General features: G+C 40.9%; 1 protein-coding gene across 2 annotated transcripts in view; it reads left to right on the top strand.

Annotated features, from left to right (window-relative positions):
• Positions 1-10,000, top strand: part of LOC143020237 (putative G-protein coupled receptor No9) — a 1,159,970-nt gene that overhangs the window by 16,667 nt on the left and 1,133,303 nt on the right. For both annotated transcript variants that reach the window (XM_076176404.1, XM_076176403.1), the window contains exons 2-3: positions 7,391-7,420; positions 9,126-9,433. The gene's annotated coding sequence lies outside the window, so the exon portion shown is untranslated. The remainder of the gene's footprint in view (positions 1-7,390; positions 7,421-9,125; positions 9,434-10,000) is intronic.

Here is a 10,000-nt window from a genome sequence, read left to right as displayed (position 1 = left end):
ATGTCTAAATAGACGAAAGTGCTCGGTCATAATTTTATTTTCCTTGTTTTTCTGCATATAATATATATATATATATATATATATATATATATATATATATATATATGTGTGTGTGTGTGTGTGTGCTAGCACATCATCTGTATGTTCGAGTTGATTCCATTGCTTTCCGACTTCATTCGCAACCATAGCCATAAAAAAAAACTCACATGCATCACTTCCCACCGTACATACAGCCTTAACCAACCCGGATGAGGCCCCCGTGGTGCAGAGGCTGTATTGTCCCTCAGGGGGATAGGCCGGTCCCGCAGTGGAGATCCAAAAGCAGATTAATAGACTATCCTCTTTCCGTACCGATAGCACTTTTTAGGTTGGATGCCTGGGCGCGCGCGCGCACACACACACACACACACACACACACACACACACACACACACACACACACACACACACACACACACACACACACACACACACATTTTATTTATCTTCATAACCCTAGAGCACAGAAGACGACACAAACCATATCGATGAACATTTACCAAATTGAGTACGTTTATTTTATTCTGGCTGCAACCAGGCGATTTTATTCGTCTCGGTATAGCAAGGGAGGCTAAAAGACCATAAGGCATACACTAGACAGTTCCATGTCCCTGATCACCCATCATCCCTATCCATAAAGTTATCTTCTCTAACTAATAGTTTCAGCGCTTACTATTTGGTTACTAAATCTAGTCCATTCGTTAACCACTCTATTGGTAAACCAGTTCTTGTCTATTTCTTGCCTAAAAAGGTCGTTGACCTATGGAAGGTTATAGGAGAATATAGGATCTTGCGGGGGAGAGGGTGCAGTGGACTGTGGACAAATGCGATAAATCAAGAGTGGTCAAATGTCCGCTTTAAGATCACCAGGGGGAGGGGAATGTCCCCACAGTTGGTGTCGGTGGGTGGAAAATAGATTATCCTAATTCAATTTGTGTCTATCGGGTGGACGTTCTAGAAATGGCCTAGGTTATACGTAACTGTTGATGGACACTGGAAAAGTCCAAAGACATGTTGGGATCGAGTGTCAGTCCACGGGGTTGCACCCCAAGTTAAGGTGGATGAAAGGTGAAGGCTCTGTGATATATACGTACAGAATGATACACACACACACACACACACACACACACACACACACACACACACACACACACACACACACACACACACACACACACACACACGGGCGTGCATGTATTTATTTTTAGAACAAAATGGATGAGTAATTGGTCCAGACAATTAATATGAATGAATTTAACGTTGGGTTTGACCGATAGAAGTACAACGACAGGACCCCATGAGCATAGGTAAACACGTGTGTACAAAGTCTTTTTAAAATGTGCTCTCTCTCTCTCTCTCTCTCTCTCTCTCTCTCTCTCTCTCTCTCTCTCTCTCTCTCTCTCTCTCTCTCTCTCTCTCTCTCTCTCTCTCTCTCTCTCTCTCTCTCTCTCTCTCTCTCTCTCTCTCTCTCTCTCTCTCTCTCTCTCTCTCTCTCTCTCTCTCTCTCTCTCTCTCTCTCTCTCTCTCTCTCTCTTACTCACCTTCCCTCCTTCTCTCTTTCGTTCCCTCTCTCCACAACAAGTATGCATAAACGCAAGGTTCATCTTGAACGTGCAATTCAATACTCATTCACGTACACACACGCACGTACACACACACACACATGCAGACACACACACATATATACACCACACACACACACACACACACACACACACATTCAGACAGATACACTCGCGGCCGCACACACAAACACACACACACATGTAGACAGATACACACGCACACACACACACGCACACACACACACACACACACACACACACACACACACACACACACACACACACACACACACACACACACACACACACACACACACACACACAATCACACACACACACACACACACACACACACACACACAATCACACACACACACAATCACACACACGTGGGTAATCCTACCTACCAGGACATGGCAGTATTTGTATACATATCCACACACGTCCACACATTGGCCCGGGTGTGTATCCAGCGTGGGCCTAATGTCTGCAGAAGGACATTGGATACTGCATAAGACTTTCCGAAACACTCTGTTGGTTCCTAAACCTGTTTGCCTGTTATATGCAGCCTGGCGTCCGTGTGTGTTCCCTCCTTAGCAGAGACGGAAGTATAATTATAACCTCTTTCAGAGAAAAATATAAGAACGTAACAATGGAGGAGGCAGTGAGGGACCATAAGGCCTACACTAGGGAGTTTCATGTCCCTAATGGCATGTCGTTCGTAAAGTTAGCTAACTTTCTTTTATGATAACCGATACTTTCAGCGCACACTGCAGGAGTCTGTTCTGTTCGTTAACGACTCTGTGGGTAAACCAGTTCTTGCCTATTTCCTTCTTAAATCTAAATTTGGTCTTGTGTACGTGTTGTTGACATGACCTTGCTATTGACCTCAAGTTGTTGACATGACCTTGCTATTGACCTCAAGTTATTTTGTTCTTCGTTTTTGACTCCGACACACACACACACACACACACACACACACACACACACACACACACACACACACACACACACACACACACACACACACACACACACACACACACACGTATATATATATAGGTGTGTGTGTATGTGTGTGTGTGTGTGTGTGTGTGTGTGTGTGTGCGTGTGTGTGTGTGTGCATACATACATATTTTGTCGTTCTTTGAAATGTAAATGAAAATTACTATTAGGCTAATGCGTAACCTCACAAATCTGAATAAAACCGTCCAGCGAGAACAAAAATACTCAAGTAGAAGTTAGCCAAGTTAACTGTCTCAACACACATTTTAACCTTTAACTGAATAAAATCGGCAGACGCCAAACAAAGCGAAACATGTACTGGACGCCATTGGAGCAAGGAGGAAGTAGTTATGTTTGTAATTATTTGACGGACGTTCTATGTGCACAGATGTACATGTACGTACATATGTACACATATACTCATACTTATGTGTGTACGTAAATATTCATGCACAGTACAAGGAACGAATGTATGGTTTTAATAAAACTGGAAGACGTTACTGTACGCATTGAGCAAGGGAATGAGTGTGTGTGTGTGTGTGTGTGTGTGTAAGATCACACCAAAGATCAGACTACACTCCTTAAGCTCTCATCCGGGAGGTTAACACCTGTCGATCAAACATGCAACCCAGCACGTGATCCAAGACCATGGTGAATCATACGCCCATGTGTACAGGTAGTGGTGTGTGCATATGTGTATACGTACCGGGAACGAGGGTTCGAGTGTTCGAGTGGACGGACGTGCATGCATATGCAAGCAGACAAAGTCGGTCTTAACACAAAACCTCTTGAAAGGTTATGCAAGCGCGTGGTGCACGCCCTCACTGTGGCAGGACTTTACATATTTTGTTCTGGCTGCCGGCACAGGGTTTTGTGTAGTCAGGGGGGAGAAGAAACGGGGTTTAGGGGGTCTGGGGGCGGCTAGGATTGACCTAGTCAGGTCACGCATGTTTTCAATAGGATCTAGGGGGTCTAGGATTGACCCAGGTCAGGTCACATGTTTTCAATAGGGTCTGGGGGGTCTAGGATTGACCCAGGTCATGTCATAGATGTTTTTAATAGGGTCTGGGGATCTAGGATTGACCCAGGTCAGGTCACGGATGCTTTCAATAGGGCATAGGGGGTCTAGGATTGACCCAGGTCAGGTCACAGATGCCTGGGTTAACCAGAAACAAACCTTTCAAGTGCTGTCGCTTAAGCACCGAAAATTACACTTTCTAGAAAGTCATAGAGTGTGGGATTGATGTAATAGAGGTATTCAAATGGGTCAAGGGCTTTAACGAAGGTGGCACAGGCAAGGTCATCATATTAAGACAACAGGGCAGGACTCGTAGTAATGGATTTTATAATGGATGGGATGATAGGTGGTAAGGGACATAGAACTGCATAGTGTAGGCCTTATGGTCTCTTGCAGTCTCTTCCATTCCTTTGTATGTTCTTAAACAGACCAAACCTGCCCTGGACTTAAAAAAAAAATTATCTTTCTTGGACCACTCTCGAGTTACAAAGCGAGACTTCACTCACGCCCACCGTGACGTCACGCCTCACGCCCACCGTGACGTCATGTACCGCATATCACCTCTTACGATGACTCACGTCACGTTTCTAGATCTGTATCACGTCTCTATTCTAGTCCCACGTGATTCTCCTAAGTTACATCACACGTCATGCTTTATTTTCAACGTACTTTAAGGGAAGAGAGAGAGAGAGAGAGAGAGAGAGAGAGAGAGAGAGAGAGAGAGAGAGAGAGAGAGAGAGAGAGAGAGAGAGAGAAGAGAGAAACTTAGTAACCATGTAGTGAGCGCTGAAACTATCAGTTGTTTTAAGAAACTGTTAGACAACTTTATGAATGGGGATGACAGGTAGTAATGGACATGGAACTGCCTAGTGTAGGCTTTATGGTCTCTTGTAGTCTCCTTCATTCTTATGTTCTTATGTTCTAGGAAGAAAGAGAGGGAGAGAGAGAGTGAGAGAGAGAGAGAGAGAGAGAGAGAGAGAGAGAGAGAATAGGACGAAGGTCATTTCAGGTCAGACTCAAGTGCTGGAGGAAAAATGTCCTTCTGGGGGATGAAGAGAGTTACAGAGCCTCCCAGTCCACTTGGAACAAATCGAATTATGTATTTAAACGTGTAAATGCTCCTCAGTCAGCTGTGAGTAATTTCATAGCCTTAGGACGTTATCACATTGGGCAAATCTCCCTCCGACTGTTGGATCTGATTTGCAGCCCGGAGCTTCTGGTAAGGTATCTGATCTGCTGGAGGAAGGCACTTTTTCTCCAGTGTACCAAATAACATTGCATGTACATTGTTGAGAAAACAAAATAGTTTCCCAAAGTTATTTTACGGAGGAAAACGTTCTGGAGGTGGACGGTATTGTCCATTAATCGAAGGTCGGAGGAAAGAGAGACCAGTGCGATAACTCCTTTAGTCTTAGGCCCCTTCGATACGTTGACGCCAACGTGGGAGTCATTGGGAGCGAATGTGTATACGAAGATGCCGTTGTCGGCGTCTTGATAATATATATATTTTTTTTTTAGTTGTAGCTGAGTGATCCCCATAATCTGTGAACTGGCCTGATCACATTTTCTCCTGTTATTAACATTCAGAGTGAAAGAGAACGAGTAATACAGCTGTAACTTTATATTTTGCAATGCGAGTACTATGATGTATCATCGTACATCAGGCAGCTAATGCTCCCAACGAGAATTTGACGCGTATTGAGGAGACTAAGAACATAAGAATGAAGTAGACTGCAAGAGACCATAAGGCCTACACTAGGCAGTTCCGACTAGGGGCCAGTTAGTCTAGGATCTCTCCTCTTGGCGATTGGCGCCGTTGCGTCTTCGCCAGAAAAGAATCTGGCGCCAGAGGCTACCTTTGGGCGAATAAAATCACCTGACGACAGCCAGAACGAAACCTAAAAGTTAATTGCTGTGGTTTTTAACACCTTGACAGCCTGAGGTCTCCTTGGATGGATCAAAGAATGATAGTATATTGAAGGTATCAAGTGACATCCCTACACCGTCAATAATATTGCACAATAGAGAATATTGCGCAATAATATTGATCGTGTAGGACACGTTTTAATTTTTGATATCTGTATTGGTTTCTTACTACTGAATGAAATCGCCTGGTGATATCTAGAATTGGTCGAACATAAACATCATAGGATTGTAGTCTAGTTTTCTTTACATAACATTTGCAGCTGAGTATTTTCTGTTTTGTATATTTTATCTACTTGACAGTGTAAAGCGGCCCATACACGATCAATTATATTGCACAATTTCATTGTCAATACTCTGATTTGACAATTAAATTGACCGTGTATGGGCGATATATCGCCCATACACGGTCAATTTAATTGTCAATTCAGAGTATTGACAATGAAATTGCGCAATATAATTGATCGTGAATGGGGCGCTTAAGCTGTTGTCTTCAATAAGAAAAACACAAATGTAACTCTGTAATAAACATTGTTTGCCTAGGTTAGGGGTGGGCAACCTTTTGGGTGTGCGTGCCGAAATCAGCCAAATCTTTGATACAAAAATTTCTCGCGTGCAAACAGAGTAACATAAATGGTAGGCCTACATGCCTACGAGTATGGGGCCCCACCCTCTCTCCCTTCCCCTCCCAGGAGGGCCCCAGTCCGGGGCTCAGCGTAGTATGCGGTTACCAGTGGTCATACAAATGAATCTGGGGATTTATCAGTTATCTTTTAAGGTGAGCTCTGGGTTTCACGTGCAATAAAAAACCTTTGATGTGCCAATAGCTGGCACGCGTGCCAAAGGTTGCCCACCCCATGCCCTATGGTAACTCTTAGGGTAATTAATACTTTTCAACTCGCCTTTGCATTACCACTAATTACCTCGGTAATTGGCAGTCTCGTGTGTAATAAACCATTTCTCAGGTCCGTATGTATCGTTGGTTCACATAGGACAATTAAATCTGACCCATGTCATTACATCAGAGCTAGAAATATATCTTTAGTTGTTGAGTATTTCATGTTTCTATATACTGTAGTTCTTTAAAAATAAATATTTACTGCAACGTAAGTTTTGTTGATGAAATATAAGTTTGCATGATTGTGGAATATCGTGTGCCGGGCTTGAGTGTCCGTAAGGGGACGTATCGATGACGTATGTAAAAGAAAAGAAAGAAGAATAAAGAAAAAAGAAAGAAAAAGAAAGGAAAAAGAAAAAAGAAAAAGAAAACAAGAATATATATATATATATATAATATATATATATATATATGTATATATATGTATATATGTATATATGCGTTGTTGAAGTCAACAGCTGCGATAGCATTATTATGCTTGTAGAAATGCTTTTCTAAGTTGCGCACCAACGTGCGGTCGTCTGGAAGCAGGTTCTTAAGGAGATTGCTGAAGTCCATGGACTTCAGCAATCTCCTTAAGAACCTGCTTCCAGACGACCGCACGTTGGTGCGCAACTTAGAAAAGCATTTCTACAAGCATAATAATGCTATCGCAGCTGTTGACTTCAACAACGCATGCATCATAAATGGCCTCCTTCCAAAATATATATATATATATATATATATATATATATATATATACATATATATATACATATATATATACATATATATATACATATATATATATATCTATATCGCTTTTAATTTTAATCCGTCTGGAACCAGGCAATTTTCTTCATTTATTAATTTTTGATAAGTACTTCCGTTGGGTGTTGATATATAGTTATTACGTAGTTTAAGGTGCACTAATTATTAATTATTTATTTTTTTACCTTCCAGATCATGAATTCTTGTTAACGTGTTACATTCGTATGTACAATCACGGGTCATGTACCAAGGGTTACGTGTAACGTATTACACGTAACGTATTACGGGTAACACCATCTCATATAATCACAATATCAACACCACATCTTAAATAGGGCTATGTCAAATATGAGGGCATAGGTGAAACAGTATATTTCCCATTAATTCTTAATTAGGTACAGAGTCTGAACAAGATTAGGTCTGTTCATCGACTTTGTAACTCGAAACTGCCTAATTGGTAACTTGCCCGTTTCCTGATGACTGCGTACAATTAATTTCCCTTATGAAATAAGACTTTTCATTTAGAATTTCTTCTAGGCAGCTTTCTTGGGTATTAATTCTAAGAACAAGCAATAACTTGTATCTTTATATCGCTAACGTCATTACTATTGAGTCTAGTTTTCGTGACATCATCCCGTGGCGTGTGACGTCACATCCCAAATTCTAAGCCGACATGACGTCATATCGACTTTGATGATATTTTCGGTAGAAATTGAAAGGTAGATTTCATAAACGTAATTTTCTTATTTGACATAAATCAACATTTAGGAAGTTCTTGGGAAAGATTATTTAGTTTTAAATTACACATCGCTTGTAGTCAAATCCACAGTCCATTCGCATACACAGCAAAAGACAATCACACAGATCACATTACAACAACGAAACCTAAATCAGCATTTGCTAACAATTAGGCTACAAAGGATCACAGCCTGATTTGTAGATCATTCCTACATAATGAAGCAGACGTTCCAACCTTTCATATTTTATTTCACTTCAATAATGATCAGGTTACAATACGATTATCTCGTAAAATCATTGGGTAGGTTTACGACAAGCTAATCATGAACGAATAGGCAGATTTTGTGTTCATGTGTCTAGGATAGCGTTAGTAATTTCCAGCTATTAAATAGAGAAACACATTATCATTTATCATTAAGTGATATATTCAACAATGTAAACTCTGAATATATGATTTTGAAAATAAAAAATAAAGAGAACTAAAGACTGAGGATTGGGTCAATTTTGGAAAAGGGGATTTCCATTTTTACAAAATACGTGAATTGTTACGTGTGATTTAAAATATTTAATGAACGGAAGTGAATACAAACACAGAAAATTATATGCTAATGTGAGAGTGAACTCACTCGAATGAATCCCATTTTCAGACAAAATTAGAAAACGTAAACACGGAAATTAAATTACATAATGACAGTGAATATTGAGACACCTTCACCTGATCAATGTTTATTGACAGTGTTGTTATTGTCATTGATTTTGTTATTGACAACCATAACATAACCTGTCGTTTCAGTAACAATTAAGAATTCTCTAGACGTTTTTTTCTAGAATTTCAATCTGTCACGTCCAGTATTGATTGTAATCGCTTTAATATTGTAAAGAGTAAAATTATTTCATGTCGTCAATAGATATTGATTGTGTGTGGGTCTCTTAAGAAACTGTTCGGAAAGTGACAACAATGACAAATAAGATAAAATACAACGTTTATGTTTGAAGAAAGTTTAGACGGCGACAGGAATTTCGCCCAGGACTCGAACGTAACTTCCCGAGGACAGTGGCGATATACAGATACTGAGGAAAACACTTGTAAACTGTTGCAGAAAATTGCACAGGTGTTGTCAAAGTTCCATCCCCCCAACCCCCTCCCCCCTCCCGTCAAAGAACTATAGAAAAAGAAACTGTTTTTTAGATACACGTGTTTGATTGTACTCGCTGTGAAGAAAGATGTTTGTTTGTGGAAACTTGTTTAGATTCAAGACTTGTGCGATGAAAAATTGTCTTTATGAAAAGTAAAGAAAAAAATAGAAGATGAAACAATCACTGATTATTGAACATTGATCGTTCTCAGTAGCAATCCCAATTCTTCCATTGTAATCAAGGAACTTCTCGTGAAAAGTGTAATTATGAGAAACTGATAGACTCGTCAGAGACACAGAAAATATTTTCCTTTTTTTCTCTGCTTCCATGGAGACCCCCGATTCATCCTTCATCACAAAGGTAAGCCACTTTAGTTCTCTTCATCACGATTGCCTGATCCTCTTTGGTAGAAAAATCCACTTCTCCTATGAGTAAGGAAAGAGAATTAGGACATTTACATAAGTGACGCCTTTGAATCCACTAATCCACTTGGCTTCCACTTCACTCTACTCAACACGACAAAAGAGCAAACAGACTTGTTCCACTTTTTGGTATTTTCACTGTCTTCCCTTCCCTAACAAAGTCGTCCTGGAAGCTCACCCATCCGCCTTTCCCTGAAAGGAAATCAGGGTATTCCTCCATCTGAGACGCAGGCGACACAGTCGACGCAGCACAGATGTATTGCCTCAGCATTTCCAAGTGAGGAAGAAGTTCAAACTGTACCTCAAATCAGCAACAGGAAGTCTGCCTTTACTCTGTGCTGCGTCGCCTGCGTTGCCTGTGTCGCCTGCGTCGCCTGTGTCGCCTGCGTCTCTGTATGGACTACGGATCTCATGTCTGGATTAACTCGTCGTCATCTTGTCAATTTTTCTTTTGTCAGTGACAGTCTTCAACTCCTTTTGGTTCTGTAATGACTCTCTCTCTCTC

This window comes from Oratosquilla oratoria, chromosome 39 (assembly GCF_046742065.1).
Source record: "Oratosquilla oratoria isolate Oo_2021 chromosome 39, ASM4674206v1, whole genome shotgun sequence".
Taxonomy (NCBI): Eukaryota; Metazoa; Arthropoda; class Malacostraca; order Stomatopoda; family Squillidae; genus Oratosquilla; species Oratosquilla oratoria.
Note: the sequence above shows the minus strand (reverse complement) of the source record. Positions and strands in the feature narration are given on the sequence as shown.